A 27042-nucleotide genomic window follows, 5' to 3' on the forward strand; every position below is an offset into this window, starting at 1 on the left:
ATTGTTAAAAAGGACAACAGGCCCAATATAGAGCTACTTATGTTAAGCCCCACCAAAATTTAATACCTAACCTGATTGCAGTTCAGTCTCTTCCAGGATTATTTTAAACCATTCTGTCTAGAATTTCCTGATCAGCACTAGTGACATAGTCTGCATGCTAAGACCCCCACCTTTCCCCCAAAGGAAGGTGAACTTGTCTGAAATAATCCTTTTTTTTTTCTTTTGCTAGTATCTTCCATGTCCAGCCCTGTTTCTGCCTATAAAAGCCTTCTATTTTATCCAATTCCTTGGAGTGCCCTTCTATTTGTTAGATGGGATGCTGCCTGGTTCATGAATCATTGGATAAAGCCAACTGGATCTTTACATTTACTCTGTTGAGTTTTTGTTATTTAACACTTCTCATATGTTTCTGTAACTGGGAGGGAGGTTTAGAATCTCTACTTAGTGCTCTCATCTTTGTTAAAATAGGGATGTCTGTGTTTCCTTAAGCCTTTCCTCAGACTATCTTCATGCCTCACTTCCAATCTACAGTCAAGTTTTTCTCTGTCTCCCTGAAACCATGGATTTGCTGCAATAGTCTCCTATCTGTTTTTTTTTGCTCCCACATGTCTCTACCGTGTTCTTCGTATAGTAACTAGAGTCACCATTCTAAAACTGAACCCTCCACCTCCCTCTCACCCTCGTCTCCACTTTATGCTCAAATATGTTCTCTTTTGTTCATTCACTCAACAAAAATTTTTCTGGGTTCTGACTTTGTAGTGGGAACAAATTACAATCTCTATTACAAAGGCTGCAACTTCTTACCTCTGTTACTGACTTGGGTCCTTGGACCCTCTGAGCAAAGAAACCGACTGGGCTCAGTGAAAATTCCAGGCAAGATTTTATTGGGGCTTATGTTGGAGCATGAGGGAAACAGCACAAAGGAAAGGGTCCTTCAGTCCGCGGAAACCTTTTAAAGAGGTAAGGTGGGAAAGAAATGACACAGAATGTTGGGCATGCAGGGACAATGGACAGAACACGCTACATCATACATCATATGTGTCAATAGCATGTTAAATCTCCACCCCGGGCATGATTTTTAGTATTATAATGAGGGATAAAGTTGGTGAAAAGTCAGCACTACTAGGATCCACCTTAGTGCTGGTTCAGTTTGGTTCAGTCTTCTCCAGTCTTCATATCTGAGTCCCCTATGGTAAGCATCTTGCTTCTGCATTCCTGCAAGATATGCTACTCAGGGGGCATAGGGTTGCAGCTATGAAGGAACACTGGGTTTCATGGTCAGGATTGAGGGGACTCGAGTCCAGTCCCTGGTCTGTTTTACTTCTGTTACCCATTTCAACCCCTACACAATTCTCATTTCAGTCCTTTCCTACTTATCTTTCAAATCTCAGATTAGTTGTTAGCTCTGGGATCCCTTTTTTAACATAGGTTTTTCTGTCATGTGCTCCTTGGTTATCCTGTTCATTCCTTATTTTTGTATGTACATGCACTGCATATTTATTAATCCTCTTTAAAGTGCTGGTTTGTTGTAATACAGTTGAATACTCTTTTCTTGTTTCTTGTTCTTTTTCTCCTTCCTCTTCTTTTTGCTCTCCCCCTCCTCCCCTTCCTCCTCTTCCTTCTTCTTTATCAATACTTTAGTTGTATTGTGTTTTATTTTTTATGCAACACTATTCCAAACACCAATTACATTACATTGTTAGGTCTTCACCCAAAACCCTGTGAGTAGGCAAATGAGTGTAATATATCTGTTTAACAGGGAAGAAAGCTGGGATTCGTGCTGATTAATTGTCTTCTAGAGCTACCCTGGTAGTGAGTGTCAGAGTTAGATTTCCAAGTCCCAGTCTAAGTTCATTCTATTTCACCTCATCTCTTGATTTGAAAAAAAGACTCTGCTCATAAGGGGCCAGGTGCACTGGGAGCCCTCAACATCGAGATAGACATTCACAAAGTTAAACAAAATAATGTTCTCTCTATTTTATCCTCTCTGTTTCTGTAGGTGAAGTCTACAGGACGTGGGCATAAGAGACATATTGTGAGTAATGGAAGCTGATACTGCCTTCCAAGGTTTAATCAAAGGGTTAAAAAAGTGAAAAGACTTTTTAGAGCATGGGAAGAAACCTTTTCCCAGTAAATCTGATGATATGCCTGTAATTAAGTCAAATAGGTTAAAGGCTTGTTATGCTAGCATTAACACGTAATTCATCCATTGAATTACAATGAGATTCATGTAAGGATTACACGTAAAATTCCATGTAATGAGATGTATTCATCATCAAAAGCTTTTTGCCCTTTAAGAAAATGTTACAATAATTATCCCATGAACGTGAAAAGTCAATAGAGGTGAAAATACATGTCTTTTTATACCATCATTGTGATTGTATTTATATTGGCAAGGCCTAACCTTGCTGGCATTTAACTTTCTAGGGAGAGAACCCGGGCGGCTGCCGTCTCCTCTCATCTTACCCTTTCCTCCTGGGCCAACCAAGAGATGCTCTTTGGCCTCATTCTCATCTCCTCTACTGGAGATACAGGCACGAGAATCTTGTTTCTCAAGTTGCAAAACAGATAAGTTAGAATGTGATTACTTACTTTGCAAAAGGATTCACTAGAGACTTCCTTTAAAAACTCTTCCTTTTTTTCATAGCAGTTTTTCTTAAAGTGAGGGCTCAGCAGTATTTCAAATAGGAGCTTTAAAGATTATTACACATTTAACATGAATTAATTCAAAATTTGTGTGGACAAGTGTATTCTGGATTTATTAGTGACAACTGTTGCAACCCTTGAGGATGATATAAGTATACAGGTGAGTTTGGGGAAAGCTCCAATAAGGATGACGATTTAAGGAGCTAGATGCATACAGAAAATATTATAATCCAGCCAAGGAAGTAAGTTTTTGCCCATGTGCCCATGACTATATAAAAAGTTTACCTAAATGTTACTAGACAAGGACTTTTGAACAGTTCAGCCCTCCGTAGGATCTATATCCAATATAATGCCATATATAATTGAATTCTTAAAAATTCCACCATTGCCATTTATCTAAAGGGAAATGCAAGTAGTAGGAGGTGAGTATGGAAATGTTAAATCCAGCATTTTAAAGGCCAAATTGAGTAACGTAGAGGTAGATTATTGCTATTTCAGCATTAAGTTCTTCTCTAACACCAGCCACCACACAAATAAGGCTAGTGTGTCTCACGCCATTGATGTGTCCCACTAATGAAGTAGGAGAAGTAACCGAGGGTACTTTATCTGTCTTGTGTTCGTGAATGATTTTAGGCAATATCTGTCCAGCTAAGTGAAAATTTTTCCAATAATTTTGTGTAAATATGCAAAATATTCAAAGCAGGAAAATAGCATTAAGAAAGACTTGGTCTTTTAAAAGAAAAAAAAAACATGCTTTGTTTGGAACTCTTGATGTATCTTTAAAAAAATGTTGCAGTCATAAAATATCCTTTACCTAATGACTGAGTAGGAAAATACCTGTCACTCATAGCCTCTTGCTTTCAGTCATGCTTAATAAAGAAGAGTGTCATTTGGAGTATTAAAATTTAATTTGATGTGTATCTTTAATGTATGTGTCATGTGATGTCTTAATTTTGTATGGGTCAGCAGGTGCTTTTTACTGACACTGCTATTATCTGAGGTAAATTCTCTAGTGTTCTTCCTGTACAGTCTAGTTTCTTTTATGTAAAAGAGATAAAGGAAGTGTCTTAATAATACTTTTTTTTCAGTACATGGAAACTGATGGAATATCTTATATTCTTAAAATCAAGATAGCCATTGCCAGAGCTCAAAGTCAGCTGGAAGGACTGAAGGAGACTAGCTGTCTCCTTTTGCTGTCATAGAAGATTCTTAAAAAATCTGTATAGCCACCAATGTGCCTATGACTAAAAGAGTGGGTCCAGTGGCCAGCAGACATCGTGAATAAGCATTGGTGTTCTTTGCTATGAAGTCAATTTTATCCAAAAGTTCTCTTTATAGAAGAAAAGGAATAATTTATTTTTAAAATATGTTTGTTTTTGAGAGAGAAAGAGTGAGGGAGGGGCAGGGAAAGGGGGACAGAGAATCTGAAGCAGGCTCCATGCTGACAGAAAAGAACGAGATACAGGGCTCAAACCTATGAACCATGAGATCATGACCTGAGCTGAAGTCAGATGCTTAACCGACTGAGACACCCAGGTGCCCCAGTAACTTATTTTTTAATAATAAAACTCTAGTCCAACTTTACTTTCCCTTCCATTACAACTTAGTCAACACTGACTTTTTCATCTATTGACATTCCATTAATTAATTGTTACTATTTATTGTTTAATGGCCACATGTCAGACACTTTTCTTGGTCCAGTAAGAAATATTAAAAATAAAGATAAATCATAGCCCCTGTTTTCATTTTACTTACAATATAAATGGAGGCAATAAATAAGATGGCTAAATAATCATAATATAAGGCAAAAATTTAATGAAATCCATGAGAGATGTTAATTCAAAATTGTATTGGATTTTGGAGGGGATGGGGTTGCATCTACTTTTCAGGGAATCAGGTAAAACTTTATGAAGAATACTAAATAGGAACTAAGATGGTTGGATCTTTATGAATAGACAGGAACAGCACTTTCCAGTGGGAGGAATAGTAATAACAATGGCATGAAAACCGTGAAAATTGATAGTTTGTCCTGGAAACAATGAACAGTTCAGTTTGCCTGTGTTGGTAAATACTGGAAGCCACTAAATGCCCTAAAGCAGTGGTAGTTTATTTAGTAAGAAATGGTGAATCACTGAAAGTTTGGGAGCATTATTATGCCATTATCAGAGTAAGGAAGGAAGATTTATCTGACAGCCATTTTACAAAAGGGGGAGATTTGAAGTCATATTGAAACCACAAGCATGGAAATTTATGAGAGCCTTAACTATTGTGATAAAGAGTAGCAAATGAAAAGCAGGGATAGAAATGGCATAGTTAATGACTTGCTTGATATATGGAGGGTGGGGAGAAGTGTTGGGATAAAAACCTAGGTTGAAAAGATGCCAAGGTTTTGAGCTTGGAGTGCTGAGAAAATAAAGTTATTAACCGAAATTGTGAAATTAGAAGTCCATGGGATTAAGGGAAGATGAAGAGTTGAATTTGAGTACAGTAAAATCTTGGTTTGTGAGCATAATTCTTTCCAGAAACATACTTGTAATCCAAAGCACTCATATATTAAAGCGAATTTCAAGAACCATTGGCTCAGTTGTGATCATGTGACGTTCCGTGTCACATACTAGCATTGCAAGACATTGCTTGTTTATCAAGTTAAAATTTATTAGAAATGTTTGTTAGTCTTGTGGAACACTAGAAGAACAAATTATTCACAATCCAAGGTTTTACTGTATTTGTTGACTCATTTATTCATTCAGAAATCTTTCTTGAGCACCTCCTAGACAGATGCCTCTTAATTGTCTATTTAAAATGTGTCAGGAAAGGAAATGGAAAATGATACTTCTGGAGCTCTAATTGACTGCCCAAACCTTTTTGTGTTTTAAACATTGCATTTAGTAAATTTTAGGAACTTTGCTTTGCTATTGGATTATATCTTTCTTTTTTTGGGTGTTAAGGTGGTGTTATATTAAGCAATAGTGATGCAACTGGGTATTTTTTTAAACTTTTAATTTTTATATAATTTTAAAGCTGCAAGATAGGACACAGAATTACCAAATAGTCTTCATTCAGCTTCCTCTAATGTTAACATTTTACATAGTAGGATTGTCATGGTCTGTATTCCATCTTTGGGTCCCTTGACAATGTGGTTGATATTGTAAAAATTTTCCTATTGTAAATTCTTTAAGATGTTTATTTCTATGGTTTTGACAAATATATAAAGTTGCGTATTTACCACCATGTGGGATGGTTCTATGGCACCCCAAATTCTTTTATGCTGCTCCTTTGTAGAAATACTTTCTCCATTCTCAACCCCTGATCCGATTCCTGTCCTTTTAGATTATCTTTTCAAGCATGTTATATGAGTGGAATTGAATAATATATAGACTTTTGGTTTTGGGTTTTTTTTTTCAGTTTGAAAAATATGTTTCAGTTTCATCTCTGTTATTACATGGACCAATATTTATTTTTGAGTAGTATTCCATTATATGGATACACTACAGTTTGTTTATCCATTCTCCTGTTAAATAACATTTAGGTTGTTTCCAGTTTCTGGACATTATGAATAGGGCTGCTATAAGTATTCACATTCAGGTTTTTGTGTGTGAATATGTATACTGAATCTGCTTGGGTAAATACTAAGATTGTTGGCTGTGTAGTACTGTGCATTCTAATATTATCTACACTATTCTAATAGATGAGTAGTGATAACTCATTGTGATTTTATTTTGCATTAATCTAATCACTAATGAGATTAAATATGTTTTAATAGGCTCATTTGTTGTTTGTATCTCTTTGGTGAAGTGTGTGTTCATGTGTTTTACTCATTTAAAAAATTGGGGTTTTGTTTTGTTGAATTTTGAAAATTCTTTATATATTCTAGACAAAGGTCTTGATTTGTCAGATATGTGTTTTTCAAATATTTTGGCCCACTCTGTGGCTTGGAGACAATAGCATCCTTCTCAATAATTGAAAAAAACAAGTAGGCAGAGAATAAGGAAGGATGTAGATGATTTCAACAGGACCTTCAGTTTGACCTGACACTCATTTATAGAACACTCCATCCAACAGCACCATAATACACATTTTTCTGAAATACATATGGAAGTCAGCAAGATAGACCATATTCTGGGCTGTAAGCAAACCTTATAAAACTTAAGAGAATAGAAATCATACGAAGTATGTCCTTGGACCTATTGGAATTAAACCAGAAACCAAAAACAGAAAATATCCAAATATTTGAAAAATAAAACATATACTTCTAAAAAATGCATGGATTAGATCTTTAAGACAATTAAAAATATTTTAAACTGAAACTAAGAACAGTTAGACCAAATAGAAAATAACTCTTGGATATTTCCTCATGTTTTTCCCCCACTGTTTTTTTTTTCTTCCTGCTTCAGTTTGAGTAATTTCTATAGATCTAACAAACTTTAATTATCTCTTCGTTGGCTTTGTTGAGTCTACATGCATACCAGCTCATTGAAGGCATTCCTCAACTCTGTTGCTGTATTATACATGCCTAAAATTTATGTTTAATTTTGATACTTTTAATTGCTCTACTAAAGTTACCCATCTGATGTTGCATGTTGTTCACCTTTGCCATTAGATCCTTTAACATATTAATTCGAGTTATTTGGAAGGACCCTTTCAGATAGTTGTAACATCTGTGTCATATTTGAGTCTTGTTTGGATGATTGCTTTGTTCCTTGGGAATTGTTTTTAACCTCTGGTATTGTCATTTTTTGTTGAAAGCCAGACATTTTATGTAGTAGTGAGACTGAAGATAAATAGTTCTGCTTCGAGATAAATACTTTTTACCATCTTCCAGGTCATTAGTGTGGAGGTTAGTGTTAATCTAATCGGAAGCTGGATTCTTTTTAACTCTATGTCCCTGAGCTGAGACTAGTGTCCCCAAGACTTTTTTTTTCTTTAAAAAAGTTTTTTTTAATGTTTATTTATTTTTGAGAGAGATACACACACACACACACACACACACACACAGAGCTGTGGAGGGACAGAGAGAGGGAGACACAGAATCTGAAGCAGGCTCCAGGCTCTGAGCTGTCAGCACAGAGCCCGACATGGGACTCACGGAGTGTGAGATCATGATCTGAGCCAAAGTCAGATGCTTAACAAACTGAGCCATCCAGGTGCCCCCCTTTTTTTTTCTTGATGAAAGAAAATGTTAAACTGAGATCTACTGGTTTATAAAAAAAAACAAGCTTCAAACTCTTTAAAATATGGTGTAAAATTTTGTGTGATTGTGGGCAAAGGAGTTTCTGTAGCTTTCATAAATTCTTCAGAGTGGTCCATGATTTAATAAAAATTATTAACAATAACTTCTGCTTTATGACCTTTTAAAATACTCATCTTACTTTCTTCTTTACCACTACCTAATGCTATCAAAAACCCCAATGTTAAAGTTAAATTGCTACTACAGTCTTTTGCCAAATTCCAGTCAAAGTGAGAAGTGAGGATGAATTAGCAAATAATTAGGTCTGTGTAGCCCCAATCACAAATTTCAGGAAGGGCTACTGTACAATGTGTTAATTGCAAAACTAAACAAATCTGTAATCCCTATGCAATGTAGGGGCCACATGGGTCACTGCTACTTCTCACTTGCTTATTTGAAGGGTTGGTAGATGGAACTGATCCAAAAGCAACAGATATGTGATGATTGGTCCTGAGCTCTTTCAGATAAAGGTAATGGAGTTCCTGGTGCCCATGTGACACATCTCTACTTTTGTAATAAAAGTTGATAGGAAAAAAAAATACTATTTCCTTTACCAAAACTGATCTTGCAGTTTGTCAAAATTGTTTACTATATAGCATGAGATGGATTGTAGAGTATGTAACTGAAATATAGGAGGAAATTTTTGCATTTTGTAAATTTTAGGCACTTCCCGGTTTGTTTTCTTTTGAGGGGCAGAAATTATGACTTCTTTGTAAGATTTTTCACTTCTTTGTTTTCTGAAATAACTTACTGACAATTGTGTTTAGGAAATCTCCCCCTTCCTCCCCCAAAAAGGAAGGGTTATTTGGCACTAACCCAAGTGGAGTGCTTTTATTATTTTCTAGGAAGATATCAGGATATTCCTCTGTTATAGGCTGAATTGTGTCCCTCCCAAAAATATACATGTTGAAGTTATAACCCCCTACTATCTCCAAATGTGACTTTATTTAGAGAAGGGACTTTAAAGAGGTAGGTAAGTTAAAATGAGGTTGTGTGGGTGGTCCCTAATCGAACATAACTGGTGTTGTTTAAGAAGAGATTAGGACACAGACACACACAGAAGGAAGATTATGATGACGCAGGGAAAAGTGGGCATCTGCAGTGTAAGGAGAAAGATCTTAAAGAAACCAAACCTTCAAACACTTTGATCTTGGACTTCTACCTTCCAGAATTTTGAGAAAATAAACTTCTCTGGCTTAAGCCACTTAGTTTGTGATATTTTGTTATGGCATCCCTAGAACTACGGCTTTCAATATCATCTTGTTACTCTGTTTCATTTACGCATCTATCAAGATATAATCAAAAATATATTTAAAATATTTTGATATTGTGACAATCATTTTTAGTTTATATTGCAAAATATGTGTCTCTTTGTATATATTTTCTCTACTGGTAACATGCATATAATTATATCTAGCCACTAAGTGTTCTAGGAGACTTCTACAAAATGATCATAACATATATTAACACCTTTAAGCAAGGTATCATATCAAATGGGATATATGCACATTCTGCTAAGCTATAAAAACAAGATCATATCTAACAGATATTTTGAAGCTAAAATTACTTTAATCTGGTACATTGTCAAATACAGTGCCATATGTGTGGCAATTTTATCAAATGTAGTAATAAAGGATATCATAGTAACTATGCACAGAGTGTCAAAATGTTTCCTGTTTATACATACTGGAGATTTGTGTATTTTTATATGAGCAATGTAGTGTTGATTCATAAAATTCAACTACTAAAAAGACATGGGGGTGCAATAGGGTATAGAGGCCAAATTAATTTGATGATAAAATGAACTAGGTCTGATTCTTGAATCTACCACTTGTTTGATGTTTGGGTGTGCTCTTCACTTCTAAATCTTAGTTTTTTCATCTTTAAATGGGGATCATTATAGGATATTGTGAAGCCTAATGAGATAATGGATGTTAAGTACTTGGCTTAATTGCTTGGCAAATTGTAGGTGCTCAATAAGGATTAGGTATCACCGTCATCATCATCACCGTCACCATCATCATCAGTAAATTAATAAATGGTAAAAAAGTGTCACCCCAAAGAAAAACAGAAGAAAATGTCAGAGATGGCTTGAACTGTATAATTATCCAGAAATATTGGATGAGATTTTTATAACTACAGCATTAAACTTGGTGCATTTAATTTCCATTGTCTGTAGAGGAAAATTAAGGTGCAAAGACATATTACTCAACTGAGGTCTTTGATCTAAGTTTTCATGGAAATGTTTTATTTCCTTTCAGGAAGAAGCAAATTGTTCAACATCTATGTAGATCCCTGTTATAACAAAAATGGTCAGTACTCTTAAAACATGATAGAGAAATACTAGTTATAATATTAATTTGTTCTACATGTTACAGAGCAAACTATATGGTCAAGACAATATATGCCATCTGTAATTAATTCTCTGGGTAACTGGATAGGTAAAGATATAACTTGTATTTATATAATAGTTATATCCTAGTAGTCAACCTAAGATTGTATAATTATAATATAGTACTTTTTTTTTATTTGAGAGAGAGAGAGAGAAAGAGAGAGAGAGAGAGAGAGAGAGAGAGACTGAAATCCCAAGCAGGCTCCACGTTCAGCACAGAGCCTGACTTGGGGCTCCGTCCATGACCTTGGGATCATGACCTGAGCCAAAATCAAGAATCAGATGCTCAACCAACTGAGCCCTCCAGGTGCACCTAGAATATAGTACTTTCTATAAAACAGGATGCTTTGAGCATCCTGACATTATAAATAGATTTAAAGGAAGATATTTAATTACATAGGAAATATTTACAAAAGAAAACTTATCCCAATATCTTTTCTTCCCCATAGTAAAGGGCATGGTCCAGGGGGATGCACATTGGGGATTTAAATTTACCCTTCATTTTCCTCTTTGCCCAGGATTTCATTGAATGGCAGAATTTAGTTAACATCACTGGCAATAGTGGTGTTTCACTCTCAGCTACTCTTCTAGCTATGCCAACAGGATTTATTGAGCTCTATTTGATTCCAGTGTTTGATGGTATGAAACATAGTCTTCTTAAGGTTAATTTTCCTCTTTGTAGGGAAATTATCCAAGAATAGGGTGACAAACTATATTTTTGAACTAGTAATTCTGGCTGGGTCAGTATATTGAGAAGTCTAGTATATTTTGCCTGTGTTTACTGGCATACTGCAAAGAACTTATTCTGATTTTGGTAGACACCATTACTTAGATGAAGGCTTCCAGATGACTCCTCAGAACTGAGCACTCAGAGGTCAAGAAGGCCTGAGAGAAACAATTTAATTGAAAATTGGCAGTAAAAATATTGTCAGCCTAGAGAAGGAATTAGATCAATTTAATATGAGAGGGCATTCATTATTCTGAGCCACAGTAAACCAGTTGAATTAATAGTATATATTCCTTTCTAAACAATGCAGTAATTTTATCTTTGAAATCACAATATGAAAGTTGCTTTGCTTACTATGGCATTGTAATTTTCAAAGTATTTTCACAGTTTAAAAAAATTTGGGCAAAGGTCTACTTATGCCCACATATAATTCCCTTTTTTTGAGGACAGGTGGAACTTGTGACAAAAGAGATGAAATATTACTACCTTGATTGAGTTACATTATAGAAGACTCTATTTTACTGGACTGGAGTGAGATTGCCCACATAGCATTAAAGAAGTAAGCAGCCATGTTGTAAGATACTCATTGAGAGGACCATGTGGCCAGGATCTGCAGGCAACTCACAGGACCTCAAAGCAGCCTCTAGAAGACAGCCAGGAAGATGATGAGGCCCACAGTCACACAGCCACAAGGAAATGAATTTTGCAAACAACTTGAATTGAGCTTCTCCAGTCAACTCTTTAGATAAGAATGCCTGGTCAATACCTTTATTCCAGTGAGATCCTGGGCAAAGTAATCAGCTAAACCCTGCCAGACTCCCGACCCACAGAAACTGTGAAATAATAAATGTGTATTATGTTAAGCCACTAAATTTATGGTAATGTGTTATGTGGGTCTACATAAACTAAATACTGGCAAATAGTGAATGCGATACTCTAAACTTAATTCAAAGTCATTCTTATGCAAAAATAGCTACCCAAATAATCAAAGTTGCAATTTCATTTTCTCTTCTCATAAAGTTCCATTCCTTTCCACTCATTCATAATATATAAATCAGAAAGATGAGTAGTGTTTCTATTTTAAGGACCTTTATGATATAAAATGATATACAGAAAAACCATGAAACCAAGTATATCTAGATGGTCACAGACACAAAGCAATGAAATTGACCAAATGTCTATATTGAGAGTTACTTGCTTTTTTTAAAAAAAAAGTCTTGAAATGATTGGCTATGGTTGGAAAGAAAAATTTCAAATATTCTTAAGACAATCAGATTGGTGAGCATTCTCAGGAGAAAGTGAACTTGGGACTGGATTATGGAGAACTTTGAGTGTCCAGCTGAGGAACCGGAAATTTATCTGATAGTGAATTGAGAACTTTAGGGTTTTAATAGGCTTCATTTGCTAGCATCATGTCAGAATGGATGACAGCAATAGCAAGTAGAGAGTTCCTGGTGATTCTGTGTAATACACATAGTATGTACAGGACCTTGGGTCAAATGCTGGGACTCAAAAAGGTATAGTAGATAGTTTGCTTTCAGGTAACCTAGAATTTAGTAGGCGGATGGCTCTATACACTAACCAATAAGCAATAATATATAATCCAAATACTGAGTTAGATTCAAGTTAACTAAAAGGTTAGACAGCAGGGAAATAATTCAAACAAACTCTTGGGGAAGGTATTTATAGAAAAATAGACTTAATGGGACACAAGAAAGTAAAATAAACATAGGTAAGAGGGATAGGGACATTATTCTAGGTTGAGTATCATCTAATCCAAGGGTAGAGCTTTAATATGGCGTATACGGGATGTGAAGGGTAAATAAGTTTGGTTTTAATTGAAAGCTGATAGAAGAGTAAGAATATAATTTCCATGAAGGCAAGGATACGTTCTTCTTTGCTAAACTTATGTTCTCAGTACCAAGAATAGAGGTTAGCATATGGTAGGTACTGAACAAATAGTTGGGAAGGGAAGAGAAGGGAAGGGAAGGGAAGGGAAGGGAAGGGAAGGGAAGGGAAGGGAAGGGAAGGGGAAGGAAGGAAGGAAGGAAGGAAGGAAGGAAGGAAGGAAGGAAGGAAGGAAGGAAAAAGGAAGGAAAGAAAGAAGGAAAGAATAGAAAGGAGAGAGGGAAGGAGAGAAGATGAAAGCTAGAAAATGGGTTGGGTAGAGGAGAGCCTTGGGAGTCTTACTATGCAAACAATAGAGTCATCAACCTTTCTAACAACAGAGGCTGATTCTGGCAGATTATGCCCAGAAAGTGTTTTGTTTTGTTTTATTTTGCCATCAGGGTTATTGTGAAGACTAGGCTTAGACTTGAAACTAAACTTCTGAGAATAGCACAATGTCACAGAGCTGGCTGTCCTGATGAGGAAATTCCTGCCCCTTTCCATGGCATTACTGAATCTAAAAACCATTGCATTTGCCTACCCTTCATGTCACTTCTGCACAAGAACTTCACTTTGCAATCACTGGAAAGCCGACATCAGTACTGCTGCCACCACCAAAATTGGCATGCCTCAATCCCTACTAGCACCGGCAAAAAGTAAAAACTTCACAGAGAGTGTCTTCATTTCCAAATCAAACCATTAGGTGAATGTACCAGATTGGTGAAGCCCAGGTCACACGTCTGCTTTGTAGCTTCAAGGAAGGCTGGAACTTTTAGGTCTGACTCTTATGTTAGGGAAGAAGAACTTATCATGTGGAACTTCTTTAAATATAAGAAATCTATTCAAAATATGATGGGTAGATATGAATATGACAGTTATTTGCTGTGCAGTAAATTGGAAATTAAAGTACAAACTACAAGTCTATCATGGTAACTCAGGAAGAATAATCTCACAATGTCATGCGGGACATACTTACACAATCAGATACGAGAGCCTAATTGGGAGACCAGTTAGATAATTATTTAATTATTGGCTTGTCCTAGGGTGGCAGTCATGGGAATTTTAAGGGCAAGATTAGATACTGAAATATCGATAACATCACAATGTATGGAGTAAAAAGGAGAGGAAAGTGTCTGTAATGACCACCATGGTTTTTAGACTTAGAGAATGATGAGGTTATACATTGGAATAAGAATGTCAAGGAAAAGGGAGTTTGGGATGATTTTCATCTTTAAACCTCAAGACCCTAGTACAGAGGTGGTACTCAGTAAATACCCAATCACCTAAGTAAATATGTTGAATGGCAATTTATGAGGAAGCTGGAGACTTGGGAAGGAAACAGTACCAGAAATAACAGTGATTCATATGGGCTGGTAAAACCTGAAAATTCTAGAAAATCGCTTGGGGAAGAAAAGCAAATGTCCAAAGAATGCATCTGAGGAGAGATACACAGTTAGAAAAAGGAGTAGGAAAAGAAGCAATGAAGCAGACTCATGAGGAAAAGATCAGAGAAGCTGAGGGAGATGTTAGAATGAATGATAAAAATGGTCAGGGATAAGAGTAACACTTGTTCACAATGCTGCACATCAAAGAATAAGACTTGAGGAATGTGCTTCAGTGGTTCTAAGTTATTTTTTTAAATTGTCCTTAAACATCTACTAATGTCATTGTCTCCTTAAAGACCCAGATTAAATATCTCATTTTTCCCAGGTAGAATACCACAATCACTTCAACAGGATAATTGTGAACCTAGGACTATGCTCTACATGTAGAAAGTGCTGCTTTTTAGTTCCCAAAGAATTTGTGATAAAATATGTGAATTTTAAAAATCTCTTTTGATTATAAGCATCCATAGTTCAGGTGGCTGGATCAGAAGACACTAATTGCACTGGAGATTTTCAGTAGAAGAACCAGAGAATAAAGATGCTGAATTCTTTATTCATTCAAATGTGAGACCAGAAAAATTTGAAAACATGTGGTCAAAATTGTCCACAAAAAATTTTTTTTGTCCTTCACCCCCTCTCCCAAATACTCCAGATCAGTTAAAGACTCCATTAGCTAGGGAATAAAAGGAGAAAGGAGAGTAAAAAGAGCAAGAATTTATATTTCGCCTATTTCTGTGATCCCAGATGGATTTGCAAAATTCAGTGAGGAGAGAGAAGAGAGGTCTCACTGCTCCCATCTAAAGCTCTGGGGGGTCGTTCCACAGACATGTTTTGGGATGTGACATAGGAACAACAGAGAGTGGCCTCAGGAGGATGTGGGAGAGCATTGGCATTCCCTGTGCTTATGAGACAGGGTTCAGAAATTAGCTGAGAGAGAGAGAGAGAGAAATCATGCTTGAGCAAATGTGAGTACAGCAGTGGATGTGCAGAAGATCTCAGTGCCAAGCAAGAGACACTCAGAGCAGAGGAAGACAAGATGTGGATTGCTTCAGAATGTGCTTGTGTGGAAGAGGTTGGACCTAAGAATCTGACCTGAGAATGAGGTCTGCATAGGGCTAAGGTAGATCAAAGCTTGAGAAGTAGACCAAGAATACTCTCATGGTCTTTGTTCACATAAGTCACCAAAACATTGCATCAATTCCAAGGAAAATGGAGAGCTTGGGGGACACTGAATGTGGACAATTTTAAATCCAAAATGACTAAAAAGACACTGAATTTGATGAGCCTATTTGGAAGTGACTGGATTATGTTTTCTGTATCAGAAGGAGGGTTCAAGCTCTCAAAAAATAATGTTAAAATGTTTTTTATAGATAGTACTTTGTTGATTGTGTGATTAGGAAATTCATACTCATCAAACACTGATTAGTCCCATCTACACAGGAGTCCCTATAACACATTTCTCTCTGGTATTTATATGTGATAATCTCACCAGTTCCTGCCTTAATCATTTGTATATTTGCCAGAGGGCATATCACTCATCTGGACAGAGTTAAGGTTAATATGCCTTAGAATGGCCCAGACAATGAACATTAGAGCCTATGGAAAGGACAAAGCCAATAAGGCCAGGTGAGGAACTTGGGAAGATAATCAGAAAATCCAGGATCTCTTGGCAACCAGCAATAGTTAAAGCTGATACAAGCAGTGCCTAGGTGCCTAGTAAGGGGCTGCAAGTGAGACAGGTGGAATTCAGCATTAGAGGAAATTCCTAAGCAGTCATTGATAGAGGTTCGTTAGAACGGTTACCCTTTCCACATCAGGCATCTCTAACAGAGACCTTATATTGAGATCTAATTTCATGGGAAGGACCTTCTAGAGAACTTCTAGAGAAAGTCAGCTTTAAGAGTCCTAGGGAGTACAGTAGACAAAGGTGGTTAGGCAATGTATCAGGTCACATCAGATGACTGCTGCACAAAGACTAATTAGCAATTCTAATTTAGTGGTCAGTTATGGTCCCCTACTTCTTCTGATTCCCCTGGATAAAAATAGGATTGGTCTTGTAATCTGGGGTATGGATGAGCCTGTACCTAGTGAATAAGTGTCCCCAGTGCCATGATGGTCGATAACCAAGTCCTATCATCAGCCATCATTATCCTGCCCTGGCCCTTTGAATGCAATGAAATTGTGGCAGTGCCCTTTCAATATCAAACCACCCTTTGTGTTTTCTCCTGAGTCTTTAGCTGCCACACCCAATCAGAGCTCTGATTCTGCCACTTCACCCTCCTGTGGTCCAGTTCTCCGTTTCATATTAGCTTTGCAGAGAGTTTCAAGGAGCTCCAGAGTTGCTGGCATTGTCATATTTCAAAATCATACTATTAAAGGAAGATTTTGGATTGAGCAATATGATGGCATATTTGAGAGAATTATCGAAGCTCTGATATTTGACTTACATTATCTCCAGAAGGAGCCCCAAGACAACATGGACACTCCCAGACATTCATCAAATATTCTGTCCTATCAAGTTTGCACCTATCATCAATGAGTCCCAGAAATGCATGCCTACTGTTTCTCAACTACTAAAGTCCCGATAAAAATGTGGAGGAAAGGCCCTGAAATTTCATTTATATAGTAAGTAATATGTAAAGAAAAATAAGTAAAGTAATAAACTATAATAAGTAAAAAAAAAAAAGGTCTTCCTACTTTAGATTCATTTTGCCAGCATCATTGAGTGTCTTTAAAAATTGTATCTTGGCTGTCAATTACAAATGAAGCTTCGCAAGAGCTTTTGTTTAAACGTTGTACATTCCGATGTTAATATGGTTTTCCTAGAAAAGCAGCTGCCTTTTATGGATTTTAAAAAGCCACTGAGTTTTATCAAAGGTTCCTCTTTCATGTTCTTCGATTGCTAAGCTATATAAGTTAACCAAAAGATAACTGAGCATTAACCCATGTTGCCTTTTGTTTTTTATCTTCTTTTGAAATCCCATGAGTTTAGCTAAGTACATTAAATGGAGCATAAATCTTTATGTTGTTTTCATTAAGTCACATATTTGGAATATATATCTGAGACTATTTGATCGATTGTAAAATATTAGCTGCTGCACTGAAGATTTGTGACATGGATTTTAACAAGTGAACAAACATTTCAAGAGCACAGTAAAAACTATTGGCTGGGCAGCATGGATAAGTTATGACACTTGAGTTCAGAGAGATTTTACTCCATAGTATTCTCAGATATACATTGCAATTTACAAAATTAAACATGAGCAAATTTGGAAATAATTTAAAGATTTAGAAATATTTTCCATTTTTCAGTTTTTCCACTTTTATATTCTTATGATGACTGCCTGTCAAATTACATAAAAAATCCTTATTATACTGGCCCAACAAACATCCACTTACAGATTTATATATTTTACTCTTTTAATATATCATAAATACAATCTCAACTAGTCCCTGTGTCTCAGTTTTACCTTGTCATTTCCTAATCTGGGCTTTTCCTTATACTATTTCTTCAGCCCAGAAGTTTTCATGCCTATCTCTCTGCCTACCAAAATCTCATTCATTCATTTATAATTATTAAGCTCCTACTATATGCTAGACAATGTGTTTAGTATCTTTCAAAGTATAGTTTAAATGTCACTTAATCTATGAAACTTTTCATAATTTTATCTCTCCTTTAAAATAACAGGAAGGGGCGCCTGGGTATCTCAGTCGTTTAAGCATTTGACGTTTGATTTTGGTTCAGGTCATGATCTCATGGAGATCTCATGGAGAGGTCATGATCTCACTGGAGTCTGTTTGGGATTCTCTCTGCCCCTTCCCCACTTGTGGTCTCTAAAAATAAATAAATAAACATTAAAAAAATTTAAATAGGAAGAATTTAAAAAGAGAGAAAGAGAGTTGAAATTCCAATAAAAGACAGTCAACAAGATGGCAGAAAAATTTGAGATTTTATCAGTTTAACAAATAATTCCCAAGCACCTATTCAAGAATATAGGTCAAAAATGAATTTCAAAATTGTCCTATTTCTAAAAGACACAATCTGTTTAGTAGAAGGTTTACATTTAGAAGGATTTTAAGTAAGGAGGCTTTATAGGTCATTAATGGAAATCTTTGAAAATTGCTATTCTATAACAACCGCTCATACAAGTTATTAGAGTTGTGTGCATGGATTTAGCCTTGCCAGTGAGATATTTTGAGTAATTCTCCAACATTGCTCAGCATCCCTGTATAGTAGAAAGTGGCCTAAGACTTTCTTGATGTGTGTAATGTTCAGGTTTCTTTAGTTTTCCTCTAAGAACAGTCAAGCATTCTCTCTTTCACTGGTGATAGGCATGGTCTCTCCAAGCATTAAACCAGTTCATTCATTGTCTATAATCCACACATCTGTCTCTGTTATGGCCATAGGATTGTGCTACTTAATCCTGTCTGAGTGGCTTCCCAGGAAGGGAAAACAATCTCTTTGTTCTAATATCCCTGAAAAGACAATGTCTCCTTGTTGATAGGAGAAAAAGGTAGAACCTTTCCAAAATGAGCACTGTCAGTGAGAGACTTATTGGCAAAATCTGACCTAGGTGGAGTCCATTTTCTCCCAAATAAAGATTTGGGAGAAATTTCAAGAAATTACTTATAAAGTTTACTTGTAAAATACCTTTTAGGTATTTCAGAACAATTTACTATGCAAGCAGTTGAGTCTAATGACTGGGCATGGTGTTTCCTAGGGACACAATATGATGCATTACCTGTGTTCAGTACAGCAAAGAAAATGGAAGGACCCAGATTACAATCCAGAATTTACCACTTTAGGTAAGTAACTGTAAATCAACATTGTTTCTAGATTTTTAATTCTGTCTCATATTTTATGGCAGAATGTGTTTGCTAATAACATTCTATAGCTGGAGGTCCTGTTTTGGGAAGAAGTGAAATAGATAGTGGGGAGTATAAAGGTCTCTCAACATCTAGAGCTTGAATTAATTTGTGCCATAAGTCTATGAAGTGAGATAGAAAACTTTGGATTCAAGCAATAAATAATAAATCTTTGGCATGCTTCCAGATTTGAGATCAATATCATTTAAGAAGAAAAAAAATTTATATTTACTGCTATGGCAGAGTAATCACTTGAAACATAGTGCCTAGAATAGTGCTTGGTATATGGTAGGTAATCAATGAATATTTGTTCAATGAATATCAACAAGACTTTTTTTCTTTTCCCCTTCCTCTGCAACTACAGCCAAAATATCTCTTTCTAAGACATAGGTCTATCACTGGCTATTAGGGATGGCTATTAGGATTGAAAAACAACAAAAAGAACAACATTATTTTCCTTCTAGGTCCAAATATATCATGGTTTATTATATGTGTTAACTTGTCTGGCCCACAGTGCCCAGATATTTGGTCAAATATTATTCTGGATTTTTTGGTGAGGGTGTTCTTAGATGAGATTTACACTGAACTCAATGGACTTGAAGTAAAACAGATTGTCCTCCATACTGTGAGTGAGCCTCATCCAATCAATTGAGGGTCTGAATGGAGTGAAAGGCTGACCATTTCCAAGCAGACTGCTTCAGACTTGCTCTGCAACATCAATTCTTCCTGATTCCATGGAAGACTGCCTTTGGTCTTGAACTGTAACTCTTTCCTGAGTTGTCAGCCTGCTGGGCTCCACCATTAGATTGTGAACTCTCCAAGCCTTCACAATAGTGTGTGCCAATTCCTTAAAATAAATCTTTGTATACACACACACACTCACACACACACAGGCACACACAACCCATTTCTTCTGTTTCTTTGGAGAATCCTGACTAATTCCAAAGGTGAGAGATGTAAGAGCGAGATAAAATGTTTTAGAAAGCAGGAAGAATGATCAAAATCACATGTATTCTGTGTCCACATGCCTCCTGTCCAAAATCATTATAGAACCTCTGAGTTTGGGAGGAGGCTGGAAAGAGAAAAGATAGTATGGATGCAATAGTGTTAGTGTGCAAGGCTGTGTTTTCTGCCCCCTGCCCCTCAAGGTAGACTTTTTCCCTTGTGTCGTGTGGGAAGCAATGATAGACACTCCAACTTTCAGTCTGACAGGACAGAGAATCTGTACTTCACATAGGTTATGAAGCCCAGAGATGAGGCAACCACAGTATAATTGCAAATGCTGTATAGCAGGTCTGGGACAGCTTCAAATTTCCCAGAGAGCTTTGGAAAGCATTCCAAAATTTCTTGGGCTTCCAAGCATGGAAATTGGAAGAAAGAGAAAGAAAATGTCTGCAAAAGTTTCTAATGTGAGTTAGGGCCTCTTCAGAAAAGTGTAGTGAGAATAGTTATCAAATGGAGTCAGTTAAAGACTTGGATATATCCCTCCAATTGGCAGATCCCCAGATGTGAGTGTAAACTGAACTGGCATCCAAAAGCTACATGGATCCATGTTAGCAAGACTGTCCGCCCCTGGGGCCTAGGAGCTAAGATAGTATCCTTCTCACAGCAGAAAAGTGAAGGCAGCCCATCAGCACCATCTTACCAGCATCCCTGTCTTTCAGAAATGGTGCTTGCCTGTGTCATGGGATTCTGCTCAGTTCCTTACATGACTCACTGTGAATAGACAACACTTCTCATTGGTCTCAGATCATAGTTCTGGACAATAAGGGAGGTGATGCAGATAAGAGAGGGATGGTGAACTGAAGAAAGAAGGAATCCAATGAAGCTACTCCAGAAAGAGAGCAAAGAAAGTACCAGAACACATCCCTTATTACAAGAAGGAATTTTCATAAAACTAAAACATCATGTGGTCAAAATTCAGACCCTCTTAGCTGCAAGTAGCTGATGTAAGACTCTGCTTTTCCACAGCGAAACTTCCCCTTTAGCATGGCTTAAATATTGTTCAATAGCATATAACTCAATTTCTAATTTCTGCTTCTTATGAACTGGGAAAAAATCACTCAACTATTTCAAACTTGACAGTCTCTCATCTCACAATCGAACAGCTCCTCCTTGGGTGCTTCAATCTTTTAAAATGTATCTTTTCTGTCCTATTAAAATTTTTTTTGAGGCCAGAGGGACTTCAAACTCTTAAGCTATTTCTCCATTGTGTGATTATTTGCTGTTCCAGAATCTTTCTGAAAATAGAAAAATAAAACACAAAATATTATACTAAAAGAGTTTTACACAGTATTTTTAATATGTACAAAGATAGTTCTCATTTCTTAAATAGACTAAAGTCACCAAAAAAAAAGTGTTGCAAACTTGTAGAGAAGGTTCAGACATATATTGATGCCCAAATGGTGCAATAGATATGTAGGCAAAAATTAATGGAGATTTCCTCTGTGGTCACATATTTAGAGACTCCAAGGAAATTAAGGCATATATTGGGTCAATCAACTATTGTATTTAGAGCAGCAGCATTCAGACTTATTTGACAGAGGAATGCTTTGTGGAAAATGAAGAAACTACGAGCATATAAAACTTACAAAGTTAAAGATGTCTTACTTGAAGAGCAGTGAGAAGTGTAGCATCCTCCCTACTCAGCTTTCTCTGATCTTGTGGGTGGTCCTTGAGACATTTTAGGTACCAGGGCTCTGACAATACCAATGATGGAAACAGATCCTGGAGAGTCGGACTCTATAGTAATCTATATAGGGGAAAAGAAAGCTTCTTCTGAATTTTCTCTCTGGTGCTGGGACTGGGATTCATAGTTGCATAACTGGCGCCCAGATAAAATAACCTAGTCTCCAGAAAACAGTGGTAAAATTTTACAGAATCATTTTTATTTGAAAGCAATTTACCCCTTTGTTACCTTAAAAGATCTCCTGAATGTGGTATAAACCAGTGGGGTTGTGTACTTCCAGAGCAAATAGGATAAGAGAATTTTTCACTAGACACTGCCTTACCCTCCCCTCTGATGTATTCTACAGAAAGTAAACTTGAGCATAGCATTGTGGCACTTAACTTTTCCTTGCACATCAAAGTTCCATATGGAGAGTCTTTACCCAGTGTGATATTTGCTTTGTATCAGTCTGGGGAATTTTCAGTGTTTACATTTGTACTGTTTAACCATACTAGAAAAAAAAAAAGAATTCATCTTCTGTTAATGTGCATTGCTTTAAGCACTGCAGCAGAGCGATCACAGTCAAATTGTTTTATAATCAGTAACACACCATTTGGGAATTGGCAACCTACTGTTAATAAGTTGTGTACAACCGTCCTTCTCTAGAGATGCAGTAGGTCTTTGGAGTTAATATACACTACAGTGGGTTTTTTGTTGTTGTTGTTTTAGTTAAGTTGTACATTAAGAAGATAGGATGGGTTAGTACTTTGTGATGAATTATGTGTCTTGATTTGTAATCTGAAATCTGTATGTATTTTTCATTAACGTTGCAGCTAAAATGTATTCTGTAGATAAAAGCCATAAGACTTGAAAGAAAAGTGGGACTGATAACTTTGTTGGAAAAGAACTAGGCCATTAGTGAATATCTTGCTTAGCTGCCTAGTGAACACTTGATTTGCTTTTTGATTACTATTGACTTATAGGGTGATATTTGAAAAAAGTGACATGTGGGATAGGGTATATATTGGTAATAATACTGTACGAGTACTGTTTAGTTACATTTTTACAGAGATTCAGACACATCTAATGCTATTAGAGTCAGGAATCACCAAGAACTTCTAAAATCAACTGTAACTCAATTAGAGCTTCAGACTTTTCATTAACCAATCACATAACAGAATTATAGAACTGGACTATAACCTTAAGTATTCCTTTGCTAAATATAGATTATCATCTGCCATATGTAAAACCTTATGCTTCTTTTCATTAATTGAATGAGGGAGTGGTAGGTAGATAGAAAGACAGTGGTACAAAATTAATGAAAGAAATGACCCTACATCCCACATATACTAAAGCAGAAGAGTAAAAGGATAAGAAAAGAAATATAAGCTTTCTATAGTTTTCAGCATACAGATCTTTTAAATCTTTGGTTAGGCTTATTCCTAGGTATATTATGATTCTTGGTGCAATTGTGAATGGGATCAGTTTCTTTATTTGTCTTTCTGTTGCTTCATTATTAGTGTATAAGAATGCAACTAATTTCTGTACATTAATTTTGTATCCTGAAACTTTACTAAATTCATGTATCAGTTCTAGCAGATTTTTGGTGGAGTCTATCAGGTTTTCCGTGTATAATATCATGTCACCTACAAAAAGTGAAAGCTTGATTTCATCTTTGCCAATTTTGATGCCTTTGATTTCCTTTTGTTGTCTGATTGTTGATGCTAGAACTTCCAACACTATGTTAAACAACAGTGGTGAGAGTGGACATCCCTGTCATGTTCCTGATCTCAGGGGGAAAGCTCTCAGTTTTTCCCCATTGAGGATAATATGAAGGAAATTGAAGAAGGTACAAAGAAATGGAAAAACATTCCGTGCTCATGGATTGGAAGAATAAATATTGTTAAAATGTCAATACTACCCAAAGCAATCTACACATTCAATGTAATCCCAATCAAAATTGCACCAGCATTCTTCTCGAAGCTAGAACCAGCAATCCTAAAATTTGTATGGAACCACAAAAGACCCCAAATAGCCAAAGTAATATTGAAGAAGAAGACCAAAGCAGGAGGCATCACAATTCCAGACTTTAGCCTCTACTACAAAGCTGTAATCATTAAGACAGCATGGTATTGGCACAAAAACAGACACATACACCAATGGAATAGAATAGAGACTCTAGAACTGGACCCACAAAAGTATGGCCAACTAATCTTTGACAAAGCAGGAAAGAATATCCAATGGAAAAAAGACAGTCTCTTTAACAAATCATGCTGGGAGAACTGGAGAGAAACATGCAGAAAAATGAAACTAGACCACTTTCTTACACCATTTGCAAAAATATACTCAAAATGGATAAAGGACCTGAATGTAAGACAGGAAACCATCAATACCCTAAAGGAGAAATCAGGAAAAAACCTCTCTGACTTCAGCCGCAGCAATTTCTTACTTGATACATCTCCAAAGGCAAGGGAATTAAAAGCAAAAATGAACTATTGGTACCTCATGAAGATAAAAAGCTTCTGCACTGCAAAGGAGACAATCAACAAAACTAAAAGGCAACCAATGGAATGGGAAAAGATATTTGCAAATGACATATCAGACAAAGGGCTAGTATCCAAAATCTATAAAGAACTCACCAAACTCCACACCCGAGAAACAAATAATCCGGTGAAGAAATGGGCAGAAGACATGAGTAGACACTTCTCTGAAGAAGACATCCAGATGGCCAACAGGCACATGAAAAGATGCTCAACGTTACTCCTCATCAGGGAAATACAAATCAAAACCACATTGAGATACCACCTCATGCCAGTCAGAGTGGCTAAAATGAACAAATCAGGAGACTATAGATGATGGAGAGGATGTGGAGAAACGGGAACCCTCTTGCACTGTTGGTGGGAATGAAAATTGGTGCAGCCACTCTGGAAAACAGTGTGGAGGTTCCTCAAAAAATTAAAAATACATCTACCCTATGACCCAGCAATAGCACCGCTAGGAATTTACCCAAGGGATACAGGAGTGCTGATGCATAGGGGCACTTGTACCCCAATGTTTATAGCAGCACTCTCAACAATAGCCAAATTATGGAAAGAGCCTAAATGTCCATCAACTGATGAATGGATAAAGAAATTGTGGTTTATATACACAGTGGAATACTACGTGGCAATGAGAAAGAATGAAATATGGCCCTTTGTAGCAATGTGGATGGAACTGGAGAGTGTTATGCTAAGTGAAGTAAGTCATACAGAGAAAGACAGATATCATATATGTTCACTCTTATGTGGATCCTGAGAAACTTAACAGAAGACCATGGGTGAGGGGAAGGAAAAAAAAAGAAAAGAAAAGAAAGGTTAGAGAGGGAGGGAGCCAAAACATAAGAGACTCTTGAAAACTGAGAACAAACTGAGGGTTGATGGGGAGTGGGAGGGAGGGGAGGGTGGGTGATGGGTATTGAGGAGGGCACCTTTTGGGATGAGCACTGGGTGTTGTATGGAAACCAGTTTGACAATAAATTTCATATTAAAAAAAAAGAAAAGAAATATAGTAAAACCTTGCGTTGTGAGTAGCTTGTTCTGCAAGTGTTTTGTAAGATGAGCAAACATTTCTACTAAATTTTAACTTGATAAACAAGTGATGTCTTGCATGACGCCAAACATCACATGATCACAACTGAGCCAATGGTTCTTAAAATTTAGTTTGATATACAAGTGCTTTAGATTACAAGCATGTTTCTGGAACAATTTTTGCTCACAGACCAAGGTTTTACTGTATTCAGGAAATTCGGTGTGTGATTGGTCAGCTTTGCTCAGCTCATGAGGACAATTGCTCTTAGAGAAACTTGTTACTCAGTGCTGGGTTAACTTTGTACTTGAAGTAGGGACAGAACCTAGAAAACAAGAGAAGGTTGCCTGCTTCATTATCGGTAAGGAGAATGATATGTACTAAATATATTAAATATATACATATGCATACATACATATGTGCATGTGAGTGTGTGTGTGTGTGTGTGTATGTGTGTGTGTGTGTGTGTGTGTGTGTGTGTGTGTGTGTGCGAGCGCGTGCACATATGGCATAAACACGTAAACTGGGCTGGAAATTAAAGTGAATGAAATGAAGAAAATCCAGACATATTATTTGGTAGGCTTGAAGGGGAGAGACATTAGTTAGATAAAAATGTGGAGAGCAAGGGGGCTTCTAACCAGGTTTATTTGAAACTGAATGAAGCTTGGTTTGGTAACTTTTTTTCTTTTTATTTAAGTTTTTATTTGAATTCCAGTTAGTTGGGGCACCTGGGTGGCTCAGTCGGTTGGGCATCCGACTTCGGCTCAGGTCATGATCTCGTGGTCCGTGAGTTCGAGCCCCGTGTCGGGCTCTGTGCTGACAGCTCAGAGTCTGGAGCCTGTTTCAGATTCTGTGTCTCCCTCTCTCTCTGACCTTCCCCCATTCATGCTCTATCTCTCTCTGTCTCAAAAATGAATAAACGTTAAAAAAATTTGAATTCCAGTTAGTTAACATTCAGTGTAATATTGGTTTCAGGTATACTGGTAACTTTCTTCTGTGTCTCACCTTGATGATCTTTGTGTCCCTGAAGACTCATATTTCTAGTAAAGCAGCTTTATGATCCAGGGTCAACTGACCTGAAAATATGCTAGTAACATGCCTTATTGGTAAGAGCAGTTTTTCAAGATGAAATTCAAACTAGGAACACTCACTTCCTAAAAATTATAAAAATGACCAAAAAGACAGAGAGCCAAAATTATATCATAATGAGTGTAAAATAACATTCATTTGGTACTAACCATTTGCAAAATTCTTTCATGCATATGGTCTCATTAGAACTTTGTCCAATCTTATATTGCCATTGTTGTGATTAGTCTTATTGTTAAATAGAAGAAAAACTGAGGCTTGGATTCAGAGATTTGTTCAGAGGACAGTAATGAGTTCATTTTTGTAACCCCAGTGCCTAGCATATTGCTGACCCATAGAAGAAACTCAAAAGATGTTTATTAGAGGAATGTATGAAGCTCTGTTTCATTCATATCTTACAAGTTGAAGCTTGTAAGTACTGAAACTAGAAGCAATTATTTCTGCATTACTTAGGGCTGTTTTTGTTGCAAGTAACAGAAATTAGCAAATTTTAGAGGTATTATTATGATTGTACAGAATCTAAGGTCATGAAAGTTGTGTAAGTCTTAAAAAAATGAAAAGGAAAACTGGAAGGCATTAGTAAATCAAGGCTGT

The sequence above is a fragment of the Prionailurus bengalensis genome, chromosome F2 (genome assembly GCF_016509475.1).
Source record: "Prionailurus bengalensis isolate Pbe53 chromosome F2, Fcat_Pben_1.1_paternal_pri, whole genome shotgun sequence".
NCBI lineage: Eukaryota > Metazoa > Chordata > Mammalia > Carnivora > Felidae > Prionailurus > Prionailurus bengalensis.